Raw genomic sequence first — 16174 nt, forward strand, 5'->3', positions numbered from 1 at the left:
AGGAGACTGAAATAATTAATATGGTATCAGCAGTGCTTCCTATGGGGGCTCCTTGTCATTTCTGATATTTACAGTTATTATTTTCAGAGCCACTTCACACATGCTAGTTGATATCTTAGGCTCAGTGACTTTGGTCTTCACAATTTAGACACATTCCTCCCTGTTACACAAAGCTTTCTACTTTCTTGAGGTCAGTGAGGCCGAGTGGGAGGGTGTACCAGTTGAGTTCTTGGGGGCTCTCATAAGTTATGCATCCACTACACAAACTCTTACTTGCCCTGGGGCGCAGGGGTGGTGGTGGTGATAACTCAGACATCTGTAATTTGGGAAACACCCCATATATTCTCATACCACTCCTCCCCTTTCCTTGTATGGACTGGTGCCTCTTGGTAGAGCAGAAACCAAGGCTCCATAATTTAGTGTAATCACAGTTATGTGAGAAGCTTTCTGTTTATTACTGCATTATTTAAAATTATATTTTAGACTCTACAGTGGATTGTAGATCAAATTTTAGACTATAATCTTCTTAAACTGTAAACATTTTCTTCTTTAAAATTGAATTAATTGCCAACATTGGACAATCTGGAAACTTCACAGAAAAATCAGATACCTGGCTTCTCTTGGAAGACTAAAAATCTGGTCTTTTAAGTATTCTAAGGCCTGAAGCTTGCTAATCTTTACCATTCCGTAAGTATTTAATCCAACTGGCCTTAGCAGATTTATGTTACCTGCCTGGCACCTGTAGGCTTTCGCCATCGTTGTCTGCTTGAGGTGTCAATTTCTCCTTCCTTTCATGAAATCACTTTGTGCACTTTACACATAACATGCTGTTAGTCTTTATTCTGGTTTGGCATTTTATTACTTTATATAAAATCTGTGTATTTTGAAAATGATGGTTTTCTGAGGTTAAGCCGACCCCTCCCAGACCTGCCTCTGAAGAAGGAAGACTTTACCAAAATCAGACTGGTCCATTTTTCTTAGTTTGGAAATCTGATTTGCATAGTGATAAGGCTTGAATCATTTTTTCCAGACCTTGATGTTGTCATTTCAGAGTGATTTTTTTTTAAAGATTTTATTTATTTATTCATGAAAGACACACTGAGAGAGAAGCAGAGACACAGGCAGAGGGAGAAGCAGGCTCCATGCAGGGAGTCCGACACGGGACTCGATCCCAGGACTCCAGGATCATGCCCTGGGCCGAAGGCAGATGCCCAACTGCTAAGCCACCCAGTGTCCCTTCAGAGTGATATTTTATGACCCCAGAGTTTCAGTGCCTGATCTTACTGGTTTTGTCCCTGGGAGGCAAAACCAATTCATTGATTTGGCTTCTTTCTTCAATGATACCCATTGGGATTAGAGTCCATTTACTAGCCCCACCCCACTCAGTCTGGACACCAGAGTGATTCAGTGAGCAAGATGCTGTGCCATCTTCCTGTGTAGAACTTTTGACATTGAGAAATCTTACCATCAGAATCAGATAGTCCTCAAGCAGTGGGATGTAGCCAGTCACAAAGTGTGTCTTTATGCATCTTATATCATTGTATATTGTTGGAAACGGAGCCACTTACAGAGATGTTCTTGTTAATACGATATTGAATCAAACTTTTATACAGTAATAAAGAACTTTAACCACAAAGGCATTTCAAATCCTAGGGTCCTTTTCTGTCCATATTAGCAAACCTCAGACATTAATTATTTGATCAGAGTTTACAGATGGAGGAAACTGACTTGATCCCCAAAGAGCGGTTCTTGTCCCAACTCTTCATTTACCTTTAAATGTTACTGAACTAGATTTTTAGGCCTCAGGATATTGATTTATAATGTTGAAGCAAGCAAGAAAGAAGGCCGGCTGGTTTGGATGTTTATTTTGGGTGGTTTCATATCCTGGCTGCATTACTTTGCTCTGTCTCCGGGAGTTTCTTAGGCCAGCAATCCCTAGGATCTCCTGATATTTGACCACAAGCAAAGATGAACATCAGATTTAAGTTCATGGAAATAAAGTAAATGGAAATTTGTTCCCACACATATTTGCTGAGTTGTGAGTTGACTCTGAGACAGAAATTAAACTCCTCTTTAAAAAAGAAAATGTGGGCAATTAGCATCTCATTTCCTTCACGAAATGTGTTTGTGTTGTTCTTTGACACAGGAATTAGTTTGTATGCATGATACTCAGGAAAGATTTCAGAAAGCCCCCTTTCTCCCTTTTTCTTGGAGTTCCTGTTATCACCTCCCCATTCCTTTTCACTTAACTCACTTAACCAGGACTGAGAAAATGGAGTGAAGAGTGCTTAGAAGCCATTACTGATTCATAAAACAGGTTGAAAAGTCTTGAAAAAGGTAAACTCAGTAAATCAGCTAACCAGTCAGCAAATATAACATGGGTAGAGGAGAAAGCGTGTTCAACTCTTCGCTGATGTTTGCTCCCTTTTATCTGTTCTGTGGATTGTAAGACTCCTCCCTTGGGTAGTGGAAATGGAGACGGTATCCAATGAGAATTGACCACGCCGAGGTCATTTTACCTACCCTTTGCTTCCTCTCCTGGGCTTCTCCTCCTCTTCTGTATCCTGCTTGAAGGAGGCCTTTTTTGGTCCGCAGGCATCTAATTCTGAAGAGCTGAGGGGGTCTGGGGGAAGGCCGGTAGCCAGATCTTCTCTACAGGGAAGAAGAATGAGAAGACCTCAAAATTTCCTTTTCACAGTGCTCATAAGAATGGAAACAAAGGACCAGGAAAGAGTCTTGATCCAGAGATAAAGACTGTGCCTTAGACCAGTCCACCCCCTGTATGTTGTTTTTCTTGTTTCTGTATGTGAGGTTTTTTGAAAAATTATCATCCCAAAATCTGAAAAATTTACACCAGTTTTGAAAAATAAGTTGTGGGCAGCCCCGGTGGCTCAGCAGTTTAGCGCCGCCTTCGGCCCAGGGTAGGATCTTGGGGTCCCAGGATCCAGTCTCATGTTGGGCTCCCTGCATGGAGCCTGCTTCTCCCTCTGCCTGTGTCTCTGCCTCTCTCTCTCTGTCTCTCTGTCTCTCTGTCTCTCTGTCTCTCATGAATAAATAAATAAAATCTTAAAAAAATTATGTGTTAAATACAATATTAACGGTATACTTTTTTTCCCCACTTAATGACTTCTTCCTTCCCACTTTTACTGGATATGTATTCATCTGTTCCTCCCCCCTTTTATTCTGAGGTTACTGGAAGTAGATATGTATTTGGATCAACTAGTATTTGACCCTGAAATACAGTCATCCAGGAAAAGCAAAGTATGTGCTTAATACTAACCTTTTGGTAGACAAATTCAGAGTTGGTACTTTAGTTTCTTCCAAGAGTGAGCAAAGATATTTCTTTGTTTTTTTGGGTTTCCTTTCTCCTTGAGTATCATCGTAAATTCATGGCTTTTAAAAATATTTATTATGTCTAATTAATTACAGTGTTTGTTTTTGTTTTTGTTTTTTTCCTGGTTGCTCAAGTAATACCTTCTCTGTTCATTGGGATTCCCTTCAAGTTGGCTCCTGTGTATACATATAGAAAAGAGAGCTTATCATAAAAGAATCACAATGAATTTTCACAGACTGACCATTTTCCATATTATCAGCGACCAGATCAAGGTACAGAACATCCTGGAAGCATTCCTGTCCCATTAATTTCTTGACCCTGCTTTTCGGTACAACAGGATGACCCGAGCTCCTCTTGTGCATTTCATATCCCAGTCGAAGTATCAGCCATTCCAAGAAGCCCTGGTTCTTTTTAATCGTTAATGGAATTTAGAAACTACAGTCTGGGTGTTAGGAGGGCTCATTCTTATGGGTTTTCACCATTTCTAGGCTTGGAAGAGCCTAGGGCAGAGTAGAAACTACATACATTTAAAAATAAAACATAGGAGTTTATACTGATTTTTTTCAAGTTAAGTTTACGGAGTTTTAATATTATTTGATTTTATATTTGTATCTCTTTTCTCTTACACTAAAATCTTGGTTCAAAATAAGATTACAAACTTACTTGCTTTGTTCCTTAAGTACATAAAACAGTTTCAGATGAATAAGCTCAGCATTACTATACCTCTTACTGTATTTTTATGCAGAAAAAAATCTAGAGTTTTATTCGTCTTTTATTATCATTATTTTTGGTCTTTCAAAACTTCTGCTTGAGGTTCGAAGACGAATTTTTCCTTCGACTTCATTTTTAGTATTCGTGTCGCTATGTTTCTTGCCAGTGAAATTCAGTCTACTAAATCTTTAGTTCACCAGATCACTTGAGTTTTTTGTCACTCATTACATCATAAGCAGGAAATGTTCCAGGAATGACAGATTATTGTACTCTTTGGACGGTATCGATTTGTGCTACGTTGGATGTATTTATTAGTGCCAACCCTTCCTCTACAGTGCGGGGTCCCGAGATAGAAGAAAGACATTCTAAGTGAGGTGGATAGCCTGAAAGTGCCCCATTTTTGTCTTCTTGTTTCTTTTTATTTGATAAATGGATATTTTATCTGTGTGTATTTTAGAATGCCTTCTTTCTCCCTTGGTCAAGTGACCAAGTGCTTTGATATTTGGACACATTTTGTAATATTTGACCCTGGGATAAATGTAAGTGTTCATAGAGAATATGGGGATAGATAGCCTCTCCCACCTCCCTCCCTCCCATCCTTCCCTTCTGCCGAACATCTATCCTTCCTTTCCCTTTCCTACACCCAGGTAATTCCTGGACCCTGAGCTGAGCACTGAGCAAGGGAGGCAGCCTCACTCTCCGTTTTGTCTTTTAAAACTTTTCGCCTCTCCCCTCAAAATGTCTTACTCCCAAACCACCGCCATAAGGTTGGAATCCAGTATTTGAGTTCTTCCGAATATACTTTTAGCTACAGAAGAATGATTAATACTGTACTTAGTCCAACTTTGAGGTTGCTTTAAAGTCTCTTTATAGACTTTTCACATGAGCTGAGTAATGCTCGGAGGTACTGTGTGTTGTAAACCAACGAGACACATCTACTTTGAAAAGTTTGGCTTTCAGAGAACAAGAATGTATCGGGAGTAGTAACAATTCTAAACTTTTCCCCAGTAAGAAAAGATTTCAAAGATGATGGCCTAACACATGGGCTCCCCTAAATGTCCCTCTGTACGGCTGGTGGTAGGCTTTTAAAGTTTCGAGATTTCAGAAACAATGACTATTTAAATAGTTTTATCCTGTGTGTATCACCTCTCCTACATCTGAAGTGTTCACTCACGTATGTAGGCTTTCATCCATTCATTTAGTCATCCCTGTAGCAAAGTCTCTTGAGCATCTGTCTACCCAGTATGCTGCAGTCACTACTTTGGGCCTGGGGATTATAACGGGGAGAGCAGGAATCATAGCCAGTGAAGGCTCTGAGGACAGATCATAAGCCAATAAACAAATAATGTAACTATTGAGTGACAAAAGTGTGAAGGAAATAAAAAGAATATTGTGCTAGAACGTGATGGAGATTGTGCCCATTTGGAAGTGACATGAGCTGAGAACTTAAAAGTTTTGCTGACTGCATGTTCAGGGTTTGAGTCCTGAATTTGAAAGCATGGTGCAGTTTATTTAAACAATACCTACAAATTTGGCATGTGAATTTATTTCCAAATGTTTTATTTTTCTCAACTGGCACTTTAAGGTTAAAATCTCTTGTTTTGTCAGCTTCTAAAAACTGGAGGAAGTCCTAGTTAAAGAGTATATGGGAACTCGTGGTGGTATATTTGTAACTTATCCCAAAATAAAACATTCCAAAGGAAAAAACTGAAATAGGCTAAAATACCAAAGTTGATAGTAAATCGAGCACAGTGTTTTTTTGATTCACAAAGATGAAGTAGCCAGATTTACGCAGAAAGACACTGTGAGGGGGGAGTGGCGTGTGTTGAGAATTTATTACTTAGATGCTCTGGTACTTGGCCATTACTCATTTTTGGACTAGACCAATTTTTTCCTTTTTTAAATCTTTCATATTATCTTTTTAAAGTTCAGAAATGTGACAAAACTTACAAATAAAGTTAATTTAATTTAATTTTTTCTTTTTTCTTTTTTAAAAAGATTATTTATTTATTCATGAGCGACACAGAGAGAGAGGCAGAGACACAGGCAGAGGGAGAAGCATCCATGCAGGGAGCCTGATGTGGGACTCGATCCTGGGACCCTGGGATCACGCCCTGGACCGAAGGCAGACGCTCAACCGCTGAGCGTCCCAACATTTTTCCTTTTTTAAAAATAATTTATGCATTTTCTTGAAATACTCTTGTACTACCTAGGATGTTATCTTTCAGGTGAATAGTAGCAAATCTTTTTCGTGCCAGGCCTTTTGATAAGTGGCATCCTAGATAGACATTTACTCTGATCAAAGCAATCTTTATCTTATTAGTATTTTTCAATATGTATATTTCTAAACATAAGTATCTTTTACATGTTAGGGGAGATAGGGAAATCTGAAGTTGGCAAGAAGGCATTAAAATCAGAATCTCTTTTGTGAATGCTTCGCCAGCTATAGTGTGGATTAATAGAACTGCCATGGGAAGCTGTTTGAGAGTCTACAATTTTAAAAGTTCTTTGCAGTGTCTGGTCCCGGGAACGCTTCCTAATCTTCCATAATCTAGTTCAAGGATCAGCAAGTTATAGGCCCATAGGGCAAACCTGGCTTTATAAATTAAGTTTTATTGGATAGCCACGCTTATTCATGTGCATATTTTCTTTCTGTGGCTGCTTTTCTAATACGATGGCAGTGTTGAGTAGCTGCAGTGAGACTGAATAGCTCATAAAGCCTAAAATATTTTGTCTGGCTTTGCCCTTTATGTGAAAAGTTCACTGACCTCTGATGGAGTCAGACAGTGACTGGGTTATCTGTCCATTTCTGAATTTGGTATCCAAAAAAGTTTGCAGTCACAAGGATTAGTAGAGTCCTGTTGATTCATGATAGAACTTGTTGCTTTATTTTCTTATACATAATGGAGATACTGTGTGTGTAGTAAAAATGGTTTTTCACTAGCTTTCTAAAGCTTTTAGTAATTTTAGTAGTGTAAAGGCCATTTATATAAATGTAAGGTGCTAGACACTTTATCACTTGAAATTCGTATTATAATTTTTTTTAGTTTCTGAGGAAAATTTTTGAAATAATTTCTTTATTTTTGAGGTTTTAGATCTCTTACTTGGGAGTGACTCTGTGTCTAATACTATAGTATTATTCCCTAGTGTTACTGTTAGGTCAGTGAAGAACAAGGTCCGGTTGGCTACCCAGAGCCAGGCTCGTTGAAATAGAGTGTTGGGCCTTACTGGTTTTGACCCACTAGCATGGACAAGCTCAAGAATTTGCATTTGAAACAAGTTCCCAGGTAGCATGTTGGTCCTGGGACCACCTTGCAAAACCTGTGTCTACTAGACAGTTAGCATTGGCATTTCCCAGGCTTGGGATTTGGGGAAAAGTAGCTTTGTTTTTCATCTCAATTTGGTATCGAGTGACATAGTAAAACTTCCTTTGAATTCCTTAAACTTCCACTCATCCTGTGACAGGACTCACTAATGAACCAGATACCATTTTACTACTTTTTTCTGTTCTCCAGCCCCAAACTTCTGTTGCTATTGCTGCCTGTCCTCACTGCTCTTGGGTTTTTCTTTAGGAAAAAAAGTGAGGGGGCACCTGGGTGGCTCAGTTCATTGAACTTCAGACTCTCAATTTTACCTCAGGTCATGATCTCAGGGTTGTGAGATTGAGCCCCACGTCTGGCTCCCTACTCAACGTGCAGTCTGCTGGAGGTTCTCTCTCCCTCTCCCTCTGCCCCTCCCCTCCTGCATTCTTCTTCTCTCTCTCAAATTAATGAATAAATAAATAAATAAATAAATAAATAAATAAATCTTTTTAAAAAGTCCCTTTACTGTTGTTTTCAGGGGAGTTTTATGGTGAAATAGATCCTGTATTCAGTCTGCCGGCTTTATCCCAATATATGTGTGTATTTTATTTTTAAAGATTTGTTTATTTATTTTAGAGAAAGAGGGAGAGAGCCCCCTGGAGGAGGGGCAGAAAGAGAGGGAGAGAAAGTGTTAAGTAGGCTCCTTGCTGAGCACAGAACTCGAGGTGGGGGTGGAGGGCTTCATCTCATGACCCTGAGATCATCACCTGAGTGGAAACCAAAAGTTGGACGCCTGACTGCACCACCCAGGTATGTGTGTGTGTGTGTGTGTGTGTGTGTGTGTGTGTGTGTGTGTATGTGTATTTTAAAGTACTTCTTTCTTTTTTGATTCCTGTAAAATCCCACGAGGTCAGTTGGGTGCTGAAGTATCTTCCCTGCATAAAGGAAACAAAGGTCCTGAGACGCAAGATCTTGTGATCTGCTGCAAAAGGAAGGCTTAAGCTCAAGTGTTTTGATATCCATTTCTTTGTTAATTATGACATACTATAAATTTGACACTATCTGGACCTCAAGTGTAGTTTATAAAACCATTACTATTCACTTTGTATCAGTTTCAATTATTTTTGATACTAAAGTAATCTCAAGTCTCTCATTTGATCATTCTCTTATAAGTGTAGGCTTATTATTTTTAATATGGATCTGCCCCAGATCCATTTATAGACATAAACTGGTATATCATTTCTACTTTGTGCATTTTTGTTAAATTATGCATTTCCCCCCAAAACACTCTTGATCCTTTGATGGCAAATTAGCAAACCTTTTTCATAGGGCTTTTTATAAAATAGTGTCATGGTTCAAATGAGCCTCAAAATTGGTACTCAAGACTTAGGGGGCCTGAACCTGCTCATGGAGGAAACTGATGCTCCATGGAGGATACCGTGTGTCCTCAGGTCTGCTTCCCACACAGTCATTTGGCAAGGGAGGCATAATAATAACCATTTTGCACAAATTATGCATTTACTTCTCAGAATTTCATGAGATAGATGTTTTTATTCCTGTTTTATAGATGAGGAAACTGAGGCACAGAGAAATTGAGGTTTCATAGCTAGGAAATAGCAGAGTTGGGATTGGTTTCAGACCTAGGCAATCCATGGTTTTTGTTTTGTTTGTTTGTTTGTTTGTTTGTTTGTTTTGGGGGGTTTTTTTAGTGTAAAAATAAGAGGAAAAAACAGCACAAGATATGTGCAGTGGAGTACTGGCAATGGTCTAAAAATCAACTCCCTAAAGAAAGGGAGGGGATGCTGATTTGCATGGCCTACATACTCTCCCCATGGCCAATTTCAGGTTCCCAAGAGGATGTCTCGGAAGGCTGGTCTGGTAAGAGATGTACCCAGTGGGCTCCTGAGCCTGTGTCAGCCAGCTCCAGCTCACACTAGGTGTGTGCGAAGATTACCACACCCCAATTAAATGAGTACAGGAGGCTGAAGAGCCTGGGGCCCGGCAGCAAATCCTCCGTTATTGTCAGCTGTTCCTTCTCTCCTGTGGCGATGAATGAGCAATAATTGAAACCAGCACTCATCTGAGTGCCCACTGCAAACAGAAGTATGAGCCCCCTGATATGTGGGTAAAGGTCTACATAAACCTTGCTATTCTGGGGAGATGACGGCTTTTATAAGATTCTGCTAAAGCCTCCTAATCATGCAACATTTGTGATTTAGGGAGATAATGGCTAGTGAATTAGGTAGATAGCAGGTGCAGTCATTGTCTGCAGCCAGGCTAATTCATCTGTGTTTTGAAAGAATTACACTACTGCCTCTATTCCTATTCCTAATGTGTGACTGAGCACCAGGAAGAACAGAACAGATAATGCCCCAGGCCTCAAGAGTACCATTAGCAGCTTGGTGGGTCTTTTTTTAGGACAACCAGGAGGTTTTCTCTTGGGAGTGTTGAACTTTGTACAGTCTTTCTCTCTAACTGCTGAACAGATAGGGAACTCCAATCTGCAAATCATTTGGATTATTTTGGGCTCTCTTCGGGCAAATATAATAAAATCCAAGAACTGGCATGAGGGTGGTATCTCAGGCAGGCTGTGAGCACAATCAGCTGTATTTAATGTTTGTAATGGAGGGCTTACGTCTTAACTGAAATGATAAGCCCAGTAAACAATCTGGTTTTTGTGGCCCATGAAATCAGACTGCAATGATGAAAGTGGCATGGCCCCCCCACGCCCACCAACAAAGATTATACAGAATCAGTACAGATACAGTGCAGTGCATAGTCAAGAATATATGTATGCACAAATACAGGAGCAATGCAGATTGAGGTGGCAATTCTAATATAAGAAATATTTTATTTAAAAAAAGGAAACCCAGGTACAGAAATAGTGCAAAATTAATGTCTGTATGTAATGAAAGTCGTTATTGGTGACAACACAGGGACTTCTTTATTGTTGTAAAATATAAAATGTACCATTTGAACAGGTTATTTTTAAAGATTCAGTTATTTATTCATGAGAGACACTCAGAGAGAGGCAGAGACACAGGCAGAGGGAGAAGCAGGCTCCCTGCGGGGAGCCCAATGTGGAACTCCATCTAGGGACCCCGGGATCACCACCTGAACCGAAGGCAGGCGCCTAACCACTGGGCCACCCAGGCGTCCCCATTTGAAAAAACTTTTTTTTTTTTAATTTTTAAAAAAGTTTTCATTTCAGAGGCATTAAATACATTCTAAGTGTTCTATAACCACCCCCACAGCTATGGTCTGGATGTTTGGGTTCCCTCAAAACTTATATGTTGAAATCCTAATTCCTCAGGTGACAGTATTAGGAAGTGGGGCTTTGGGGAAGTAATTAGGTCTTGAGGGTAGAACCCTGGTGACTGGCATTAGAAGGGATTCCAGAGAGATCCCTTGCCCCACTCTGCTATGTGAGAATGCAACAAGAAGAGGGCCATCCATGTACCAGAAGTGGTTTTTTATCAGATACCGTATCTGCTGGTGCCACGATCCTGGACTTTGCAGCCTCCAGAACTATGAGAAATAGATGTTTGCTGTTTATTAGCCGGCTAGTCTATGGTATTTTGTTATAGCAGCCTGATTGGACTCAGACCACCACTTTTTTCTTTCTTTTTTTTTTTTAATTGAAGTGCAGTTGACACACAATGTTGCATTAGTTTCGGGTGTGTAACGTAGTGATTTGACAAACTGCTTTGCTCCACTCACCCCTAGTTGTAGCCACCACCTGTCACCGTACACCCTATTGCAGTACCATTGACTTGCTCCCTGTGCTGCGCCTTTCATCCCTGTGTCTTATTCACCCCATAACTAGAAGCCTGTAGCTCCCACTCCCCTTCAGCCTTTTTGCCCATCCCCCGACCCCAGACAACCACCTTCTTGAGAACTTCTTCATCTTCCGAACTGAAATTCGGTTCTTACTAAACACTAGCTCCGGAACACCTGAGTGGCTCAGTGGTTGAGCGTCTGCCTTCAGCTCAGGTCATGATCCCAGGGTCCCAGGATCGAGTCCCACATCGGGCTCCCCACAGTGGGCCTGCTTCTCCCTCTGCCTGTGTCTCTGACGAATGATATTCCATTGTACGAATGTACCACATTTTGTTTATTCATTCACCTGCTGATGGACACTTGAGTTGCTTCCATCTTTTGGCTATTTTGAATAATGCTGCTGCCATGAGTATGAGCATGAGTATACAAATATCTGCTCAGGTCCCTGCTTTCAGTTCTTTTGGATATATACCCACAGTTGGTATTGCTGAATCATATTTTAATTTTATCTTTAATTTATTGAAGAACCACCACACCATTTTCTTTTTCTTGATAAAATTTTATATTTAATTAATTAATTATTTGACTTATTATTTATTTGAGAGAGAGTGAGTGTGAGTGAGAGAGCAGGAGCAGCAGAGGTAGTGGGAGAGGGAGAAGCAGGCTCTCCTCTGAGCAGGGAGCCCGACATGGAGCTCACCCCCAGGACCCTGGGATCATGACCTGAATTGATGGCAGACACTTCACCACCTGAACCACCCAGGCACCCCCACCATTCCATTTTCAAATAGCAGTTATACCATTTTACATTCCCAGTAGCAATGCATCAGAGTTAAATGCAGGAACATTTTTAACCTAAGCCATTTTATCTGTTTTAGCCAACTCTTCAGCATATCTCAGCTCAGTACAGAAATGCTTATTTTGACAGGAAATTCCTCTAGAGAACAGGACATTTGCTGCTACTCAAGACACTTGGTGCCTCAGTAACAGTTTATACTCACTCATCATGGATTAATGAGTTATTATCTAAGATCACCAAGCAGAGGCTAAATCTTTGATGTTTCCTGTTGTTGCCAAAAGGTCTGCACTCTGCTGACAATCAGTACCTATTAGCAGTCATGGGAACCATAGTTCCCAATATTGTTTTTCTTGTTAAAATATGAATTATGACATTACCAAGCTTCCTTTCAAAACAAGAGTCAGAAACCAAATGATGAATGGTTAAGTGGCTGACAAACCTTAGAAAATTAACACTGGTAAAATGATCAAAGTGATGGTATTAAAATGGCCTTGTCAAAAGTGTCTGTGGCACATGCTTCCATCAAAATCAGAATGAGACCTGTGATCTCATTATGTTAAATATGCTGTACAGCTTTTGTGCCCGTGGATTGTTTTTTAACCTGTACTGGTAACAATCCTTTTAGTAATATGAACTCCCGAAGATATACTTTCTTAGCCTTTTGATAATCTGATGAAAGCTGGTGAATATCTCCCCAGGATAATAAGATGTGTGTATACCCAACACTTGTCACATCATTCCTGGGTTTTAAAAGATGTGCTAATTAAACCCATTCATGAACCCCAGGTTAAGAAGCTCTATAAATGTGTAATTGTATACCATCAGTAATGTATCATTCTGTACAAAAAAAAAAAAAACTAGACTTGACATTTAGTTTATTCATTGATTTACTAGTACATTAAGGGTAGATAGCAAGTAAGAAGTTGTTTCATGGTCTTTGAGGTCAACTAGCTTTGGAAACCAAACTGAGGATCCTATTTAATATACTTCCTAAACCCTACCTTCGTCATCTGTACACTGTAACAGACGAGTTCCTGGATAAGAAATGTGACATCTGGTCTGACATTATATTACCACTATTACCACTATATTACCATATGTTACCACTATTATTATCAGTGGTAAGAGACTGATGCTTTTATTGGTATTTTTTCCCCCCTGACATTATAGAGAAAGCCAGGAAGGAGGTGATGATCTCTTTTTAGGATTCTGACCTCAAAATAATATGTTTGATGTGTTATTTTTTTACTCATTGATAATGTTTTGAAAGGCCATTTATGTTTTATTAATTATGAAATTAGCAGATGTCCAGAGAAGGATTACTCAAGGGAATAGTATGAGGTAGCTTGGTTGTTCAGGATAAGGACATATTCCTTAATCTCTTTATGATAACATTGTTTTGAAGACTCAGTTCTGAGAATAGTCCAGCGCATAATGACCAAAACCCAATAAAAACTAAAATAAGAGGAAAGAGGTGGGCCATATTCCTGGAATATAAATTTCATACCAATTACAAGATTGAAACTAGATTAGAAAGAATGTATAATTATTAAATCTAGGGCATATGTCCCAATTAGAAAATACATCAGCTCAGTGTAAAAAACAAAAACAAAAACAAAAAACAAAAACCAAGTCAACTCAAATTACAGTTTTCAAATAAGGTCATTGCCACATTATAATATAACAGATTAGTGTGATACTCGAAAATGGCTGAGTTCAGCTGACTTTCAGGGGAAACTTCAATATGAAAAGCTACCAATAAATAAGTAGAACCATTCAGATAATTAAAGGAAGTTTAGATTGGTTCACAAACCAATGTAACATTGGTTCTAGCTCTTTTCTTGAGAATTTATTTAGATTTATGTATGGGGGCAGTTTATTTTGAATTGTGTACTCCTTCCTTTGCTGGTGGTGTGTGTAAAAGGGGATATGTCTTTGCCAGTAATCTCATGGCTCTCTGGGATGCTGTACTCCTACTCTGTATTATTAATAAGAGAGATCCATGCAGAGCTGGTTTCCCCTTCATAAGGCTATTAGAACCTTGTGCTGGCATTTTCTCGTGCTTTTCCTAGGTTGCGAAAGGGAATGGAAAAGCCTCCCTCTCTTTAATGGACCTTAGGTCTTTGAGTCTGGACACAGTAACTCTCAATAGGAAAGCCTCAGGACAGGGCAGTACGTCTTGCCAGAAGATCAAGGCTCTCACTGGCCTCTCTACCCCCATAACTGAGGCCCTTCACTGATCCAGCACTGGGGCAGATCCCTGCCTTTCCCTACCTCATGGTCCATGGAGGCAGGTTTTATAGAGCCTTCTCCCACCATGTTATTTTCTTTGACCTTGGACATGCCCAAGGATCAGTTAGACAGATGAAGAGGGCTTTTCCTTTTTCTTGCCTGGTAGATTCCTCCTTGAGAATGCTTTGTCAAGTGTATACAACATACTGGTTCTAGTCATTGTAATGACCGCAGTGCATTTGGATAGTCTGTATAAGGTAAATTTCCAGTAAATAACATATTTGTAAGCATTAAGGTTCCAGAAGGTTGGGAAGAACTTGTATCAGAGTGTCTCGAAGGTTAGAATTCTCAAGTTATAATCTTTAGAATTTATAATTTTCAGAACAGATAAAAAGAAGCCTATTAGTTTAAGTAGGTTAGTTTAAGTAGGGGAAAGAAGATACTCAGATGTAACGACATCTGTACTTTTGCATCAAACATAGTTTTACAGATCCAAATAACTAGCACTCTCAAGCAGTATGTGTCATTTGAGGTCTTCCTTTAGTATCAAGAAGGAATTAATCAGAATATAAGCTAATACCAAAGATTTATTTCATACAACAACCTTGAGAAAGTGTTTTCCAGGGTTATTCCTTGCTCAGCCCAATCTCCTATACTGTTTACCTGGTGTGTACGGTGTTTCAAATTTCTCTTGCATGGATTTGTCTGGTGTCTGTATTCAGTTCAGTGTGTGTGAGAGAGACACGAGTGTGCATGTCTGCCTTCCTTTTTCCCCTTACAACCATCTTCTTTGATTCTCTACTTGAAATAGACAAAAAATAGAACATTTTAGCATGTCTTATTGCTATTTATCCATAGTTTATAAGTCTTTAAAAGCAACTTTTAAATGTTGAATTATATTCTTTACCTGAAAAGAAACAAATATTTTTCAAAATAAAAATAGCTTTATTGTGTCTGTTTTTTGAATTAATATATACCCAGTATAAAAAAGAACAAATATTTAAAATTCGAAAAAGAGCCCTCTCAGATTTCACCTCCTAAATTGCTGATATTTGTGCTATAATTTATGTCACCAAATGTAAGGATCTTGAATTGTTTTTATCTAACCATCACTTTAGATGATGTACACACACACCCATGATTTATTGATTGATTGACTGAAGAGATTTATATTTATTTATTTTAGAGAGAGAACACAGAAGGAAGGGGCAGAGGGAGAGGGAGAGAGAGTCCCAAGCAGACTCCACACTGAGTACAGAGCCCAGCAAAGGGCTCTATTCCACAACCCTAAGATCAGAACCTGAGCTGAAATCAAGAGTCTAGTGCCCAACCAGCTGTGCCAACCAGGCACCCCACATGTATTTAAGACTTTACGTGAAGAGCAATTTTAGGTTCACAGCAAAATTGAGCAGAAAGTACAGAATTTCCACATATCTCTTCCCTCCTCCCACCCCTGCCTCCTCCACTGTAAATATCCCACACCAGAGTGGTATCTTTGTTACAATCAATGATGAACCTGTTTTGACAGGTCATTATCACCCAGAGTCCATAGTTTAGGTTAGGGTTTACTCTCAGTGTTGTACATTCTGTGGTTTGGACAAATGTATGGCTTGCATCCACCATTACAGTATCATACAGAATAGTTTCACCATCCTAAAAATCCTTCGTGCTGCATCTCTTTATCCCTCCTCCGACTCCCAACTCTGGCAATCACTGATCTTTTTTCTGTCTCCATACTTTTGCTTTTTCCAAAGTATCATATAGTTGAAATTATATAATATGGACCCTTTTCAGATTGAATGTTTTCACTTTAAAAAAAGGATAGATAGATAGATAGATAGATAGATAGATAGATAGATAGATGTAGGCAGGTAGGTAGATTTGGTAACCAGCTATATTAAGGAAAGTTTTCTTTTTTCCTCCCTTCTGGTTGATTTTCATTTGATTCTCATGTGCATTTCAGATGAATAATTATATTATTCATTGTTTAGCACTCTCAGAGCACAGTGTTAATAA

At 39.3% G+C, this 16174-nt stretch overlaps 1 protein-coding gene across 15 annotated transcripts in view; it reads left to right on the plus strand.

The window, feature by feature from the left end:
• The window catches only part of OSBPL6 (oxysterol binding protein like 6), a 213888-nt gene that overhangs the window by 92456 nt on the left and 105258 nt on the right, over positions 1-16174 (plus strand). The window lies entirely within an intron of this gene.

The sequence above is a fragment of the Canis lupus genome, chromosome 36, assembly GCF_003254725.2.
Source record: "Canis lupus dingo isolate Sandy chromosome 36, ASM325472v2, whole genome shotgun sequence".
Taxonomy (NCBI): domain Eukaryota; kingdom Metazoa; phylum Chordata; class Mammalia; order Carnivora; family Canidae; genus Canis; species Canis lupus.